Source organism: Cryptotermes secundus, unplaced genomic scaffold, assembly GCF_002891405.2.
Source record: "Cryptotermes secundus unplaced genomic scaffold, Csec_1.0 scaffold599, whole genome shotgun sequence".
Lineage (NCBI taxonomy): Eukaryota > Metazoa > Arthropoda > Insecta > Blattodea > Kalotermitidae > Cryptotermes > Cryptotermes secundus.
In genome coordinates, this window is record NW_019730109.1 from 60,642 (window position 1) to 76,019 (window position 15,378).

Sequence of the window (15,378 nt, forward strand, 5' to 3'; positions counted from 1 at the left end):
TTCACCTTCAACCAAAACGTTTAAGGTTACGCCATCAGCTGAGAAAGTTATGCTTACTGTGTTTTGGGATACAGCCCGAGCAACCCAGGATAGAATTCAACAACTACAGTGGACTACTTGAACATCAGCCTTACAACCCGGACTTGGCCCCTAGTGACTCCCATCTGTTTGGTCCGCTAAAAACGCCTTGGTTGCAAACGTTTCGCTGATGAGGTGCGGAAGTGGTTGAGACAACATTCAAAAGACTTCTACGAGTATGCTGCGGTTTTCGACGCACTGGTAAAACGATGGGACAAGTGTATCAATGTTGGTGGAGGATATGTCGGGAAATAAGTGCTTTTCAAGGTTCAAATGTCACCTTTTTCGTTTTATATCCATTTGTGACCTATTTGCTGACTCTCCCTCATATTATGAGGCCTGGTTTTGGTAGATGTTCTGTTGCTCTTTCGGTTTGTTGAGTATGTCGCAGGGGTGTTGTATCATTTTCTTTGTAGATGTTTATTTTGGTGGCCCTTTCTTGCGTTCTGCTATTGTCTGAGTTGGGCCGGGGTGCAGAATAATATATGTGAAGTTTAGAAAGCAGTTCCCTCTTGTGGAAGGTATGTCACAACCATGCTGGTATTATTCATGGTACGAAATTTAAAATTAGCTGGTATGGCTTACTGATAGGATAATGTACAAACAATGTTTTATGAAATTCCGTCATTTGATTCGAAAGTTATTTCCTCGAAGGTGGGGGGGGGGCGGTCATCATAAATTTATTCTTCCTTCTCAAATGCATAGCTAAAATGAGCTGAGACACAAGAAATCTGTTGTAAGGCCCATAAGAATTGTGACGTTCCGAAGGCAAATGGTACTAGTGGCGCTGCCGTGGGTATGACGAGTCTACTGGAAGCAAGAGTGCTCATGACGTCACAGATTGCTTTGATTCTTTGGGAGAACTAATACGAGCTGTTATATCGTGACTGATCGTGACTATGTCGTCACCTAGGCTATACTATTTAAATATTTATACGCAAAGTACTGCCTCGTCATTTTTATCTGTAGAAACTGAGAAAAACAGGGGAAAACCGGAATTAGGGCGGCTGATATTTGAATCAAGTACCTACTAAATACAAGTCTACATCATGGTTCCTTTGTAATTAGCAGACATTATTAATAACGACTCTTCAATTTGATTAGATTTTTAGGTTCTTGTACGACCTCTAAAAACTGCATAGATTATGTAATATCGAATGACTGAATGAATGTATGAATTGTGAAAGGTATATAGAAATCGTAGGCTACTTTAAGGTTATATCCCAGCATTTTCTTGGAGATCCTGAGAAGAATGTCGAAGAATCATTGGTAGTACGACCGTCTCTGAGCTGAAATTCACACCCGGAACCTCCCGAACACAAAACAGGAGCACTGACTATTCGCGATTTACGACACTTCGTCTCTAGTTCCCAGGATGCCTATTCCCGATTTACGATACTTCGTCTCTACTTCTCGGGATGCCATTTGTCATCTTTGTATATTACCGGCAATCCTTAGCCGCAGAGATATTCAGCATAGTCCGGGCGGTGGTACGTATAACCAACGGTAATAGCAGCAGTCGTGCGCTCGCGCACACGATGCGCGTGCCCTGCCTCTTCTCCCCACCACTGCCCTGGCGGAGAAAACCTGAACTAGAAGGGAGAACTCGTTGACAAGTGACAAGCGAGGAGAAGCTGGCAGAGTGAGCTAGGCTCGCAAGGGAGTTTACAGCTTTGGCGGGCTGTGGTTGTGGTTAGGGTTATGCTTGTTCTTCAAGGAACGGGAACACGTGGTTTTTATTTGCGTTCAGAATACAGAAACTAGAACTTTCAAAACTCATTATAAGAGGTGTAGTTGTGAGTTAATTTTAACAGCTGGACAATTTCTTTCTGTGTTTGCCGATTCCTACGTAATCGTACTTGAACTTCGAATGCAAAAGGATACATGCACGTTGATGACATTTTACTGTTTCCCGTAGTTTTGTGCACCTTAATGTTTCACACGAAAATCCCAACGGATTCAGGAATGCCGTAATACAACAGAATCTACTGAAGTTTTACGTAAGTCCACTTTGTTTTACATGAAGTTTGATTTGAAATATGAACTTGAGTGCGTTGATGTCTTGAATAATATCATCAGAAACGAGAATAACATTTAAAAAATATTGTATAGTATGGTGATGAGTACTTCAGTATCTTTCGCACACAGTCACAAGCGAAGCGAATGCTAACATTTTCGCTTTACGTGCCCCTACCAAATTCACTGCTAGTATAATGTACCCTAAATTAAATTTAAATGTAACTGACCAAATCAAATTTAACCCGTAACTGGATTTGGATTGTTAAAGAAATATATATATTTAAATTTGCTAATATACTGCACAAGTTCTTGAGCTACACAACTGGCGGCTTCTCAAGCAGGCTCAGCTCCCTACCGCGCAATTCTACCCATATACTATAATGTATCCGTTTCGTTAAAGTAACATAGGTACGTAGCCATTGGTCACGCATGTTGTACAGGTATGATTAAAATTTTCTAAAACAAAGCTGAATCTCATTAGAAGTTTTGTAGAATCAAGTACTCATTAAACTATGCAATCCAGTCATTCTGCAATTTTTGATCGTGAATTTTTGCATAAAGTTGTTGAGCTTACGATATTGTTTTATAATTAACATGGTTGACTAGATATTCAGCATCCTGTCAAAATTAACCAACTTAGTTTTATCGTCAGATCGAGGATCTCTAGAAGTGTCGTGTTCGGTGTCTGTATTTTGTAGGATTTGAGGTTCTCACAGCGGTGGTTATGGAGAGTTATATCTTCTGGAATATAACGCCGTGTACTCCGTTGAAAGTCAACCGACGTTTCGGAAGAACATATCGCTTGCCACCTGCTTTCACTCTGGTATCTTACTCGGCTTATTCGACCCTGAAGATGGAAGCGATATGTTCCTCAGAAACGTCGGTGGGCCTTCAGCAGATTATACGGCGTTATATCTCATAAAATAGTACTCTTGAGTGTCTCTATTGTCTCTTATTGCTTTCAGTCGAAGTAAAAACAAAAGGTGGGGGGGGGGGCATTTCTGGAAAAAGTTTATGCTAGATGTATGCAACGTTACAGCATGAAGCCACTTATGCAAAGGCAAAAGGTAAAGTTGTCCCTGTACTAACTAATTAAGCATTACGCCATGAAGGCTTATTGGGGAGTGGATGTATAGATCCACATTTTCTTAACCTTTGCACTAACTTGAGGTGAGTGGTCAGCTACACACCCTAGCCGCTTTACCCCCGGGGGAAGAACCCCCGGCACCCATTGGATAGGAGGTTTGGTGAATCCCAGAGTCGGTCTGGACTACATTGAGAAGTGAAAATACTTGTTCCCACCGGGACTTGAACTCTGACCCCCCCCTGTCGTCCAGCCCATATCAAGTCGCTACGCTATCCCGGCTCCTGAAACCACTATGTTATAAAACAAAAATCAAAAGAAATACCTGCTGTTAAAATGAAGGGATAATGGATGTCGAAATAAGGATGTGTCTTGTTTTAACATAAAGGCTTGTTAGTTTATTTTCCGTCGAGTTATCGTGTCTCCCCCATATCACAACTGTGAAGCGACAGGCAATTTTCGTCGCTGCTTCTTGCCCCATATTCTTGTCCTCAAATAAACGATTTGGCTTGTAGCATAGCTGTCAGAGGACGATGTAGCAAGCAGCACGATTGCCAGTGCTTCGAGGCAGTGGTTGTAAAATGTGGTAGAACTGAAGGCTAGAGAATTTGAGCGACATGAGAAAGAAAAGGGACCGTAATTCGATATGGTAAAACCTACTTATGTCGGAATTCCAAGAAATCGAAAATCTTTTCTTTCTGAGACAGATTGCCGTTTAATACAAGTAATTATTTCTAAAGAGTTTCCAAAAGTGGGAGGCTCGGACCCGCAGAGGACCGTCAACTTTCGTCCAGGGTCTCAGAAAACCCTAGTGGTCTAATTGTCATACACATAAAGTCATAAGGAAAGGTCACATTACATTAAAACATAATGTATAACGTAAAAGAGTACTCCGTGGATATAATTAAACTTTATTAGAACCTAATTATAGATCTGAATTACTAAACTGCATCTTATAAGATAAAGTAAAGGCAAGAAACTATCTCTGTGACAGGCCGTGGAAGCCCATAGGTTTGTGAGACGTCGAGGTTCCCACATTTTCTAGACAGTCGGCTCACAGGTGGCGGTAAGGTTGAGAAGCCTCAAATAAATTTAGTCACATCACGGGAGCCAGAGATTAAAAGAGTTTAAAAGCCACTATGCTACTGGATATATCGTGACAACATCCCAGTACATAGTCAAGTATTTACTAATTTATTAAGTACATAACTTGTTATGCACATTTCACTTTGGATAGCGTAGTTGGTATAGCGACTGGCTACGAGCGGGACGACCGAGCAGTCGGAGTTCCGAGTCCCGGTAGGGTCAAGAATTCTCTCTTCTCCACGTCGTCCAGACCGGCTCTGGGGTCTACCCAACCGCCTATCCAATGGTTACCATGGGTTCTTTCACCGGGTAAAGCGGCAGAGGCGTGAAGCTGACCACTCACCTCCAGCTACTATTGAGGTCAAGAAGATGGGGATCTATATATCCACTCCTCCATACACCTACATGGCTAATTAGTTAAGTACAGGGAGAATTTTACCTTTACCTTAACCTGTACCAAATTCTTTTATTTGTTTCTTCTCCTCTATCTTCCTCGTTCTTCATTTCTGCTTTCCTTTCTGCTCCTTCCGTTTGTTCCTTCCTTTATACGAGTCATACATAGAAAGCATACAAAATGATTAAGTAGGTGTAATGGGGACATTGGGCCTGTCCGTAAGATAAGCTATGTTAAAGTGTACTTTTATCTTAATTATATAGGCATGGAACCCTGTATCTCTTCCTAAGGAGAGAACATTTTATTTTATTGCTAGTGGAGTGGAACTAAGTCGCTCGTACTGCGGCCACTTCTGGCCTATTGCACCAGCCCGAGATGATAGGTGAGGGTAATTGTGGAGCAATTGGTGGAATGAAGATTGGCAGGGGAAACCGAAGTACTCGGAGAAAACCTGCCCCAGCGCCACTTTGTCCACCACAAATCCCACTTGACCAGACCCGGGATCGAACCTGGGCCGCCGCGATGGGAAGCCAGCGACTAACCGCTTGAGCTATGACGCGGCCTAAGAAAAGAACATAGTTTGGGAATTTGTGAGAAAAGAGTGCTGAGGGGAACGCTTTAAGTATGCATACTGATGAGCTTCATATTTTGTATTTTTTGCCGATTTTTATGCTGTTCAGTTTGTGACGCTCTCAGTATCTCGTCCCACCTGTACTGTCTGTCGGCTGGTAGGATGACGAGCGAATGGTGAATTGGAAAGAATTTAAGAGTAAGCTGTTATGACCTAATTTAGATGAATATGACTATGAGGGGTGAGCCATAAAACTGGCCCTAGCCCTGCGACCTTCAATGGTCTATTGTGCTTTCCTAATTTAGATACTGCGCCGGCATTTTCCTGGAGGAGTTAAAAAAAAGACGAATACTCTCGAGTTATCTGGTGTCCCAACTGAGATTCAAGCCGAAGATCTCCCGCGTATAAATACGTGTATAGAGCGTTTCCACTACACCAGTCTACTCAGGTTTACCAGATACTCCTAAGGTTTATTACATCAAGGATGATGTAGTGGGCAAAGCATGTAGCAGGCACTGGAGCGTTGAGGAATGCATACAAATTGAAGTCGGAAAGCCTGAATGAAGAGAGCGCTTGGAATACCTAGGCGTAGAAGGGAATATATTATTAAAATGTAGCTTAAATATGATATGACGTTGTGGACGCTAGTCATGTGGTTCAGAACAGGTAATAGTGGAAAATTATCGTAAACATGGCAATGAGCCTTTAGTTGTCAAAAAAGACAAGAAATTTCATGGTTAATTAAGCGATTATTAGCTTCTGAAGTAGGACAGTGCTCCGCGGACTTGGTGTTTTTTCGTATATTTTATCTCCGAAACTGCTGAAAGTATTTCGATCAAATTTTATTCTTGTAGTGTACAGTAAACCATATTAGGAGAGTTTAATTTGGTGCGTACTGAGAAATTGTGAGTACTTCGTTATATGAAACCAAAATTAAACATCAGTAAGGGTCCTCAGAAGCTGCTTAGTTTAAAAGAGAGTAGCACGTACATGAACTCTAACTCCATGGAGTAGGGTTCTTCTTAAAACGCTAACAGTCATCTGTTTGGTTAATAATTCCCCCATCTGTTATGCAACCCGAAGGTTCATTAGTTTTCTCACAGAAGTCAGTATGATTTCAAAATGTTCTTTGAAACATTTTTCGAAGAGGTGAATATTTCGTGAAAGACATCTGAAGAGTTGTTTTCTTTGGGATATGACGTCGTGTATTCCGGTGAAATTTAACCGACGTTTCGGAGAAACATTGCCTCCATCTCTTAGGGTCAAGAAATATAAGCCAAGCAAGGCCGTGCTATAGCTCAGGCTGTTAGTCGCCGGCTTCCCACCGCGGCGGCCCAGGTTCAAGCCCAGGTCAGCGGCCGCAACGTATCCTGAAGGGAGCACATGAGCTTACCGCTAGTGTGAATCACCACACTCAAGGACAAACATACACGTAGATAAGACGTCTCAGCTGACAGGTATAGTGCGTGGACTACGCCAGAAGACCACACTTTTCTCGGGCCATTATCTGCGTAACCGTTCAACTTTGGACATAGGTGTTTTGGGTTATATCGGCATACTTTAACATAAGGAACACCCTCCCGAAGTTTGGCACATTCCTCCTGGGACACTCTGTAGATAATATAGTTCTTTATATGTATTTGCTCCCTTATACACAACAGATAAAATATAAAATCGTCCCTGTTGGATAAAGACATTTGGGGTTATGGTATACCTCCACGCGTTCTGAACTTCCGTACTATGAATTAATTGGTCAGTTTCACACCCCGGCCGCTGTAACTAAGTGTACAAAGTTCTCTGTTTCGCATTGGATAGGAGGATGATTGGGCTCGAGAGACGGTCTGGACACCGGTGAAAATAGAAAACTTTCCGCCTGGCAGGAATAGAACCTCGGTCGTCTAGCTCATAGTCTATTACTGTGTGGCAGGGTTATATTGGCTTCTCATATATAATATTGAGAAAACACTGTAATGACAAAAATCACAGGTAAATTAAATTTTAACTGTAAGCCATGTTTCGGGGAATGAGAAATCCTAGTGGGGTTCACTCCACATCCTGTTAATTACATTCTTATCTCCAATCGGGAGGAGTATCCTATAGCAATTAATTGATAGTAATGTCAGATTTTGTGCTTCAGTAATCTAGACGATAACCAATATAAATTTAGTGCATTTTTGACTATGTAACAAATTCTGAAGCACATAATTCACCTGGCAATGGTCTTCGACCGGCGATCGCTTCGAAATACGTACGTAATTTCATATGGCTCCCAAAGTGGAACTTAAATAACTGACTCCATGGAGCCGAGCCCTTCTTGGGAAGCCGCCCGTCGCTCGGCAACACAAGAACTTCCCAGCATTTTATGGAGCCCGAAGATTTGTTATCGTGTTCACAACAGCCCTTTACTGGTCCTTATCCTGAGCGAGATAAATCCAGTCCGCACCATCCCATCCTATATCCCTAAGAGTCATTTTAGTATTACCCCTAGTAGTCTCTTTCCTGCTTTCTTTCGCACCAAAATCCTATATGCATTCCTTTTCTCTACCATGTGTGCTACATGCCCTGACCATCTCATTTTTCGTGACTTTGTCATTCTAATTATACGTGAAGAAGAATACAAGTTATGAAGCTCCCACTCGGCCGCGCTATAGCTCAAGCGGTTAGTCGCCGGCTTCCAACCGCTGGGGCACGGGTTCGATCCCGGGTCTGGTCAAGTGGGATTTGTGGTGGACAAAATGGCGCTGGGGCAAGTTTTCTCCGAGTACTTCGTTTTCCACTGCCAATCTTCATTCCATCAAATTCTCCATCATCATAATCATCCAGGGCGGGTACAATAAGCCAATCAGTGGCCGCCGTGCCAAGTGGACCCAGCTGGACCCCACCCTTCACTAAGTGAATGAAGCTTCTCATTATGCAGTTTTCTTTAATCTTCTATCACTTCATCCCCCTTCGGCCCGAATATTCTCCCATATTTGACCTATAGTATTCTATAAGTCAGTTCAAATTTTGGCATTTGCAGATGATATTAATATAATTGGTAGAACACAAAAATTTATGAAAGAAGCTTTTCTTAATTTGGAAAGAGCAGAAAAAAAAAATGAATCTACAAATTAACCAAAATAAAACAAAGTACATGCTGGTAACCAAGAAAGACTGTGCTAATGGACCTGCATATATTGAAATTGGTTCATATAAATTTGAGGCTGTATGTAGTTCCACTTACCTTGGATCAGAAGTTAACTGTAAAAATGATATCAGTGATGAAATAAAAAAGCGTGTACTTGCGGCAAATAAATGTCTCCATGGCCTTAGGAAACACCTGAAATCCCAACTGATACCCAGGAAAACCAGAACCATGATGTATAAAGTACTTATAAGATCAGTGCTATCTTATGCCTCTGAGACCTGGCCACTGTCAAGATCGGATGAAAGACTGTTAAGTATATTTGAAAGGAGGATCTTGAGATATATCTTTGGACCAGTGGAAGAAAATGGAGTATGGAGAAAGAGGTATAACGATGAGCTATACAAACTATTTAATGACCAGACATTATTGGATTTATAAAGGTGAAAAGGCTTGAATGGGCTGGACACACAATACATGCCCGCGAGAATAGAACGATTAAGAAAATGCTTAATACTAAAACAGAAGGAAATAGAGTGGGAAGACCAAGGTTAAGATGGGAAGAATGTGTGTGGCAGGACATAAGAATTTTGGGTGTAAAGAACTGGAGGAATGTAGCATCAAATAGAGAAGAATGGCGAGCAATCCTGAAGAAGGCCAGGCTCACAAAGGGCTGTCGTGCCAGTGATGATGATGATTTGACCTATAGCCTAATTTTATAAATGTCTGTTTCATTACCACATTGAATATCGAAGCGACTGTAAACAGAAGAAGCTGGTGTTTCTGAGAGAGGCAGGTTGATGAGGATATACAAGATAGACACTGTCTCTGGTCGAGCTGTAGAGCGATTGGTTGACTTGATATAATTAAATCCGGACATATTAATATATTCCGTTGTACTACGTTTCAAACTTCAACTGCGTGTCATTCAATTCTGTTGCTTTAATGAACTTCACTGAGCCAATCCAGCCCATCAATCTTGTCTACTAGTTTGACCTTGACTGCAGTCTCTATGATTAATGTAACCGCATGTTTAATTTAGTATTCTGGCATCGTGTCTTGCAGATTATTCACTGAGATTATTAAACACTCCAAACTGCTATTATTTCTACTGGCCAGTCCCACCCTCAACTTCCCCGGCTTCTCCTATTAGAGTGGGCTAGACTGATTTCTCTCGGTTTGCGCTATGTTAAGTCTTCAGGCCTACACCCTATTCTTCATCTGAGTAGCTGAATAGATAAGAGGGAACAAGTTAAGAAATGTATGCATAGTGAAATCATTTTATCGCTTTTCTCCCTTCGGTTTACTTATCCTGAAATATGAAATATTCACGGAAGGACTATTGATCATAAAATATTTTTTCGCTACAACCTTTATTTGAAACATTATCTGATTTAATTAATGTTAGCAAGTTACACTTTACTTGAAGACTTTCTTGCTTTTCTGTTCGCATCTTTAGTGTAAATCTCTCATAGCTCTCCAAATATTTATCTGAAGAAAAAGTGTCTTAAACAGAAGTTACAGACAACAAACGACACATAGTTTATGCTCAGCATACGTTTTATGTAAATTCCGCAGGTTTCCAGATAATTAACAAAAGAATGTTTTTACTATATCCACACGTGAACCGTTGGACTAATTTTGATATCTTTTTATATCGGTCTTTGCACAAAAGTTTTTTCGAAGGTTATATCTGTCCGTCTGCCTTTCGTCCTAGAAGTTGTCAGCAATTTTCGATTTTTGGTGACATTGACCCTTAATGAGTTCCTCTTCACTTACAGCAGTAAATAGACTTTCTGTTATAGACCTATATCAGAAAGTGTTAATCTTATTTTACATAAACCGCGAGTAAACTGAACACTGTGTGGAATTTTGTACGTGTTGCATTATGGAATTCACATTTTCCAATCTCATTTAACTTTGAAAACCTGCGTGAATAAGGTCTTACATTTTGAATAAATTACGTAATTCCTTTACTAATATAAACACAGACAAAGTAAGGGAATGCATTAAAAACCTGTTATTTATTGAACGACGTCCAAATTAACATAAATTATTAGTCGAACAAAAGTATAACGATTTCTGGCAAATTTGCAATGAAAAGATGGACAATCTGGCTATTTGCTTCTTCACCGCATATGTCCGTCTGTCCGCATGTAACAACTCCAGAACTCAAATTATTTTCATGAAACTTGATACAGGCGAGTTTCACTAAAATTTGTCAACAAATTCAAATTTTGGTTAACATCGGAGAAAATTACGGTCGTTACATGAAGCCCAACAGCACGAACGTAACTCGCTAAATATTCAAGGTGAACAAGGATCCAAACAAAATTGTTGAAAAAAATTAAAAACGTGTTATCCCCACCACACCTTCTTAGCAAGCTTGATGCAATGGGCCTGTAATCATATGGGGCGCGATGATTGGAACAGGTTACATCACAGCGTGAATCGGGCCCGTACCCTGTGGCAATAAATTTGCGTCTTTCTGGGATTTTAATTACTAAATAATAAAACTCAAAAAGCTTCTTTGCCTCGACTCCGTAGTCTTATCCAACTATTTAATTACACATTGTATTTCTATTTTGTATTGACTATAACCAGATTTTACGATTTTCTTGCTTGCAATTGAATTCCCCCACTTATTCTAAACAACAATACCCCAGTTTGAAACGAATTACCTATTTCCGAAGAGCGGGATTCCGTTCCGTATTGAGGGGGTGGGTTTCCCCATGCACTGAGACCGGTTAGTGGTCCATTGTGCGTCCCCCTTTAATTTCTACTGTCGCCATACCCTACCGGTACTGGTGCTTACTATCAGCCCCTTTCTGCCAGCGAGGTTCCAACCTCCTCTAGCAGTGGTATCTAATAGTTAGTCCCTTTCTGTCAGGGAGGTCCCCCCTCCTGTGGCAGTGGTACCTAATACTTCCCCCATCTACCGGAGGAATTGGAAACTACTTGGGCAGGAAATTTGTCTAATTTTGCTCAGAGGTCTCCTAGAGACATGATGTTCTTTTACGTGCCGTAAATCTACGACACGGGACCCACGGCTTAATGTCCCTCCCGGAGGACTTGTTCCCTGAATTTTTCCGCCCTTAAAAATTCCACGACCTCCGCCGGGTTTGAACCCTCGTACTTTGAGTCATGAGGTGGGAACCTTACCCCTAGACTACGGAGGCCGCTCTGAAGAGCGGGATACTTCAGTCGGTATAGTGACGGGCTACGGGCTGGACGGACGGGGTTCAGTTCCTGACAGAGATACGGGATTTTCTTTTCTGCCCAGCATCCAGATCGGCCCACTATCCAATGGCTACTCGGGACTTTTCCCCCGGGGGTAAAGTGACCAGGGCGTGAAGGTGGCCAAGAGCAAGAGTTGTGAACTTATACCTCCAGTGCCACGCGCCTTCATCGCATGATGCTTCATGAATTAAGGACAGCGACAGAATTAATGAAAAGATTCAACAAATAAGACGCCTCTCCGCGGAGTTCGGGTTATGGGGCGTAGGGAATGTCGACACTGCGTAAGTTCGTTGTTTCATTCTTCGTATTGATTATTCAGAAATGGAAATTACTCGCAAATTCTTGCGAATAGTGATACATGCCAATGACAGTGGCCACGCGGTCAAAGGCGTGAATCGTCTTCGCCCGCTCGAAAACTCGGATCCTGGGTTCGAATCCCATTCGAGACATCGATGCCTGTGTGCGTTTATTCTGTGTTTGTGTTGTTCAGTATGTAGGTAGCGGCCTTTTGACGGGCTGATCCCCCGGCCAAGGAGTCCTACTGACTGTGTATAGATTAAGAAACTGGTAAAGCGGCCAAGGTCCCCAAGGGCTGTAGAGCCATAGACAGACCGATAGATAGATAGATAGATGAGTGGGTAGATAGAGAGATAGATGGGTGGGTATATAGATAGATCAATAGATAGATGGGTGGGTGGGTATGTAGATATATAGATGGTGATACATACAATTGTTATGGACAGGGCACAGGCTAGTGTAAAGTGCAACAAATAATACTTGTATTTGGAGGGTACATAGTTTGAGTCTTGGCCGGGTTAGCCACCTACCCTTTCTACAGATACCTACCCACCACTCATGAATGGTCCCGAATAGCTTAGTCCGTAGAACAACTGTCTACAGGGCTGGACGACGAAGTTAGATTCGCGGCAGAGGAAGAGGTTCTTGTTCACTTCTGCATCCAATTTGTTTCATTATCGTGTTCACAAGGGCCCGTCGTTAGAAACTTCTCATAACCGTCTGAAACCAGTCCATGCAGCGCCCATGTCGAGATGAGAAGCGAATAAAATTTTAATCAGAAGACCTGAAGAGAAGAGAACTTTGGAGACCAGGCAGAGAGGGAAGATTGGCCTGTAATTAAAGTAGGTGTTCAAAATAAATAACTGGGAAGAAAGGGCGTGGACGGTTTCTACTGGTTCGTAATAAATTCCTTGTCGGGTTCTTCTGAAGACAAGAATAAAGCTTGGGCTTCCATGAAAGGCATGGTCTTTTCTGACCAGCTGAGCGACTCTCAGCTACTCGTGATGCTGTATACCCCGTGTAGTTGTCAGTTATTTGGTTTAGTTCCCCCCCCCCCTTGGCACTAGAGCCCTAGTGGGCCTAGGCCTACCTCCATGAAACTCTCCGTTTCACTTCGGTTTACTAGATCTTAGACATTCGGTAGGACTCCTTGGGCAGGTGATCAGCTCGTCGCAAGGCCTCTACCTGTACACAAACACAGAAAAACGCACACACACAAACTAAACATCCATGCCCTGAGTGGGATTCGAACCCACGATCCCGGTTTTCAAGCGAGCGAAGGCAGTACATGCCTTAGACCTCTCGGCTACCGTGACCGGCGGTTTAGGTATTTACTTTCCAATAATATCCCCTCTCGTCGGTCACGGTAGCCCCGCGGCTAAGCATGTACTGTCTTCATTCTCACGGAAGCCGGGATCGTTGGTTCGAATTGCACAAAGGCATGGATGTTTGGTATGTTATGTGTTTAATCTGTGTATATGTTGTCCTGCGTTTAGATAGAGGCCTTGCGACTAGCTGATCACTCGTCCAAGGGGTTCTACCGTCTGTAAAATAATCATGAAACTGAAAATCAATGCCAGGGTCCCAGGGGGCTGTAGAGCTAGTGAAAACAAAAGCGTCTCTCAGGCTAAGAAAACAAAGTATGAAATTTCTCTTAATATGAGTTTCATTCCGCTGCAAAATGTACAGTATTACTGCACACTGGTTAAATGCCATTGTCCCTTCGAGCCCGTTGTACACCCACTGAAATTAATATATACTTCGCTAGCTCTGTGACTACTGATTTTAATGAATCTTCATGACTGAACAAGCTATTTATTCGCCCGTGGAACCTGCCATATACGAGTAGAAGCCGTTGACGGTGCAAGTCTTCATTCCGCAAGGAAGTTTCAATTCTTTTCAGACTACGAGTGTACCGCCTGCTTCTCCTCCCTAATCAGTGTCTGTCAGTTTTAGTGTATGGATACGGACACTCATGGAATAACAGATGTGGGTGTCCTAAAGTGAGTCCAATAGCGAATTTGCATGTCATTGCGTAACGCAGTGACAAGTTATGTGTCCGGTGTAGGGGCAGTGCAGCTCTGCTGCAGGAATGCTTTGCTCTACAGGACGTGGCCACAAACAGGGACGTGAGGGCATTGCCCGACCTTCATGCTGCGTATGCATTTTTATGCCTCTCCTTTCTTTTTTTGTATTCTCTTTCTCTTCGACTCGACCTTAAAGGTCCAAGATATTTCCAATGACTTATGGATGGTGGTGTGGCACTTTATGGGTACATGTAAATAGACTGTAGTTCCAGGATGAAACACATTCATCAGTGAAGGTCTATAGGTAAGGACAATGTTTAGAAAATCCCGCATTTGCTGTCATTTAATCCTTTTCTTGCGAGTTCTTATATACAGATACGTCCTCCTTCATAGAGTGCTGTCTTCTGGCATGTGGTGCCGTGTAGTCTGGCAGAAATTCATTACAGTGTCACCTCCCAGATGATAGAACTCTTGACAGTCACTGCTGTAAGAATCTCAGATCCAGCAAATTCCTGTCACTGTATTTTTCTCATGTTCTTTTTGGCAACCCAAGAATAGTTAACTTCCCTTATCCCAAGTTATTCTAAACCAAATCGTTGAACTTATATACGATTCTTTTTAATATGTCAAATCAAATGTATGTTTTGACATATCGACAGATCAACTCCCAGACAACACTTTCTTTACGTACTCCTCGGCAGTCCTCTCAGCTGTCAAGAATTGTATTTCCAGTTATCAGACAATTTTAGGAGAAACAACAAACATATCAACAGAGTATACAAAGATGACTTCGTTACTTCAGTTGATGCCATCACATATTGACCGACTAGGAATTTGAAACAGAAGATAACTTGTCAAAACAGCTGAAAGTAAAAAGAATATCTCAAGTAAAATCTTTGATTATGTTGTATTGAAGCATCCTGTTACACTGTGTCTCACTTCATCGTCTCCGTGCAGCTCCGTCCATATATTGAATTCGCCCTTCGAGGTTCTTTTGTCTCTTCTTATTATTTATTCTACACTACATGTTTCGGCCTAATTGGCCATCATCAGATGTATAGGATTGTAGACGGGAACTGCTGCTCTGTTGTTACACTTTTGTATTTTGCATGTAAATGCTTACAAAATCTGTTATAAGTTATCTCTTACCGTGGTTACTTTTGCTTGCACACAAGCCATGGTTCTGGTGTATCTGTAATATGTAACAATGGGTTACATTAGCGTTTCCTTGATTTAAGAGATGGACATATTAGCTAACGTTATTCTGTCTCTGTGACTGTAATGCTACTTACGTTTTTTGGTGCGCTGCTTTCTTTTGTTTTTGCTGCGTGTAGCCATTTTAGTCGTTCTGTTCACTTGTTCTGTAGGGGGGGATTGTGTCTATGCTCATAGCTGGTATCTGTTTCCTGCAATGTCCTGAATATTGGGTTATGAGTATCGATGTTTGTATCGTCCATA

General features: G+C 42.0%; 1 protein-coding gene across 5 annotated transcripts in view; it reads left to right on the forward strand.

Annotated features, from left to right (window-relative positions):
* The first annotated feature begins 1,700 nt into the window (after positions 1 to 1,700).
* The window catches only part of LOC111866186 (extracellular sulfatase SULF-1 homolog), a 245,366-nt gene continuing 231,688 nt past the window's right edge, over positions 1,701 to 15,378 (forward strand). For 4 of the 5 annotated variants that reach the window (XM_023854887.2, XM_023854884.2, XM_023854885.2 and 1 more), the window contains exon 1: positions 1,702 to 2,078. The gene's annotated coding sequence lies outside the window, so the exon portion shown is untranslated. Of the gene's footprint in view, positions 2,079 to 15,378 lie in introns of all 5 variants that reach the window. The other variant, XM_023854888.2, reaches the window with a different exon arrangement.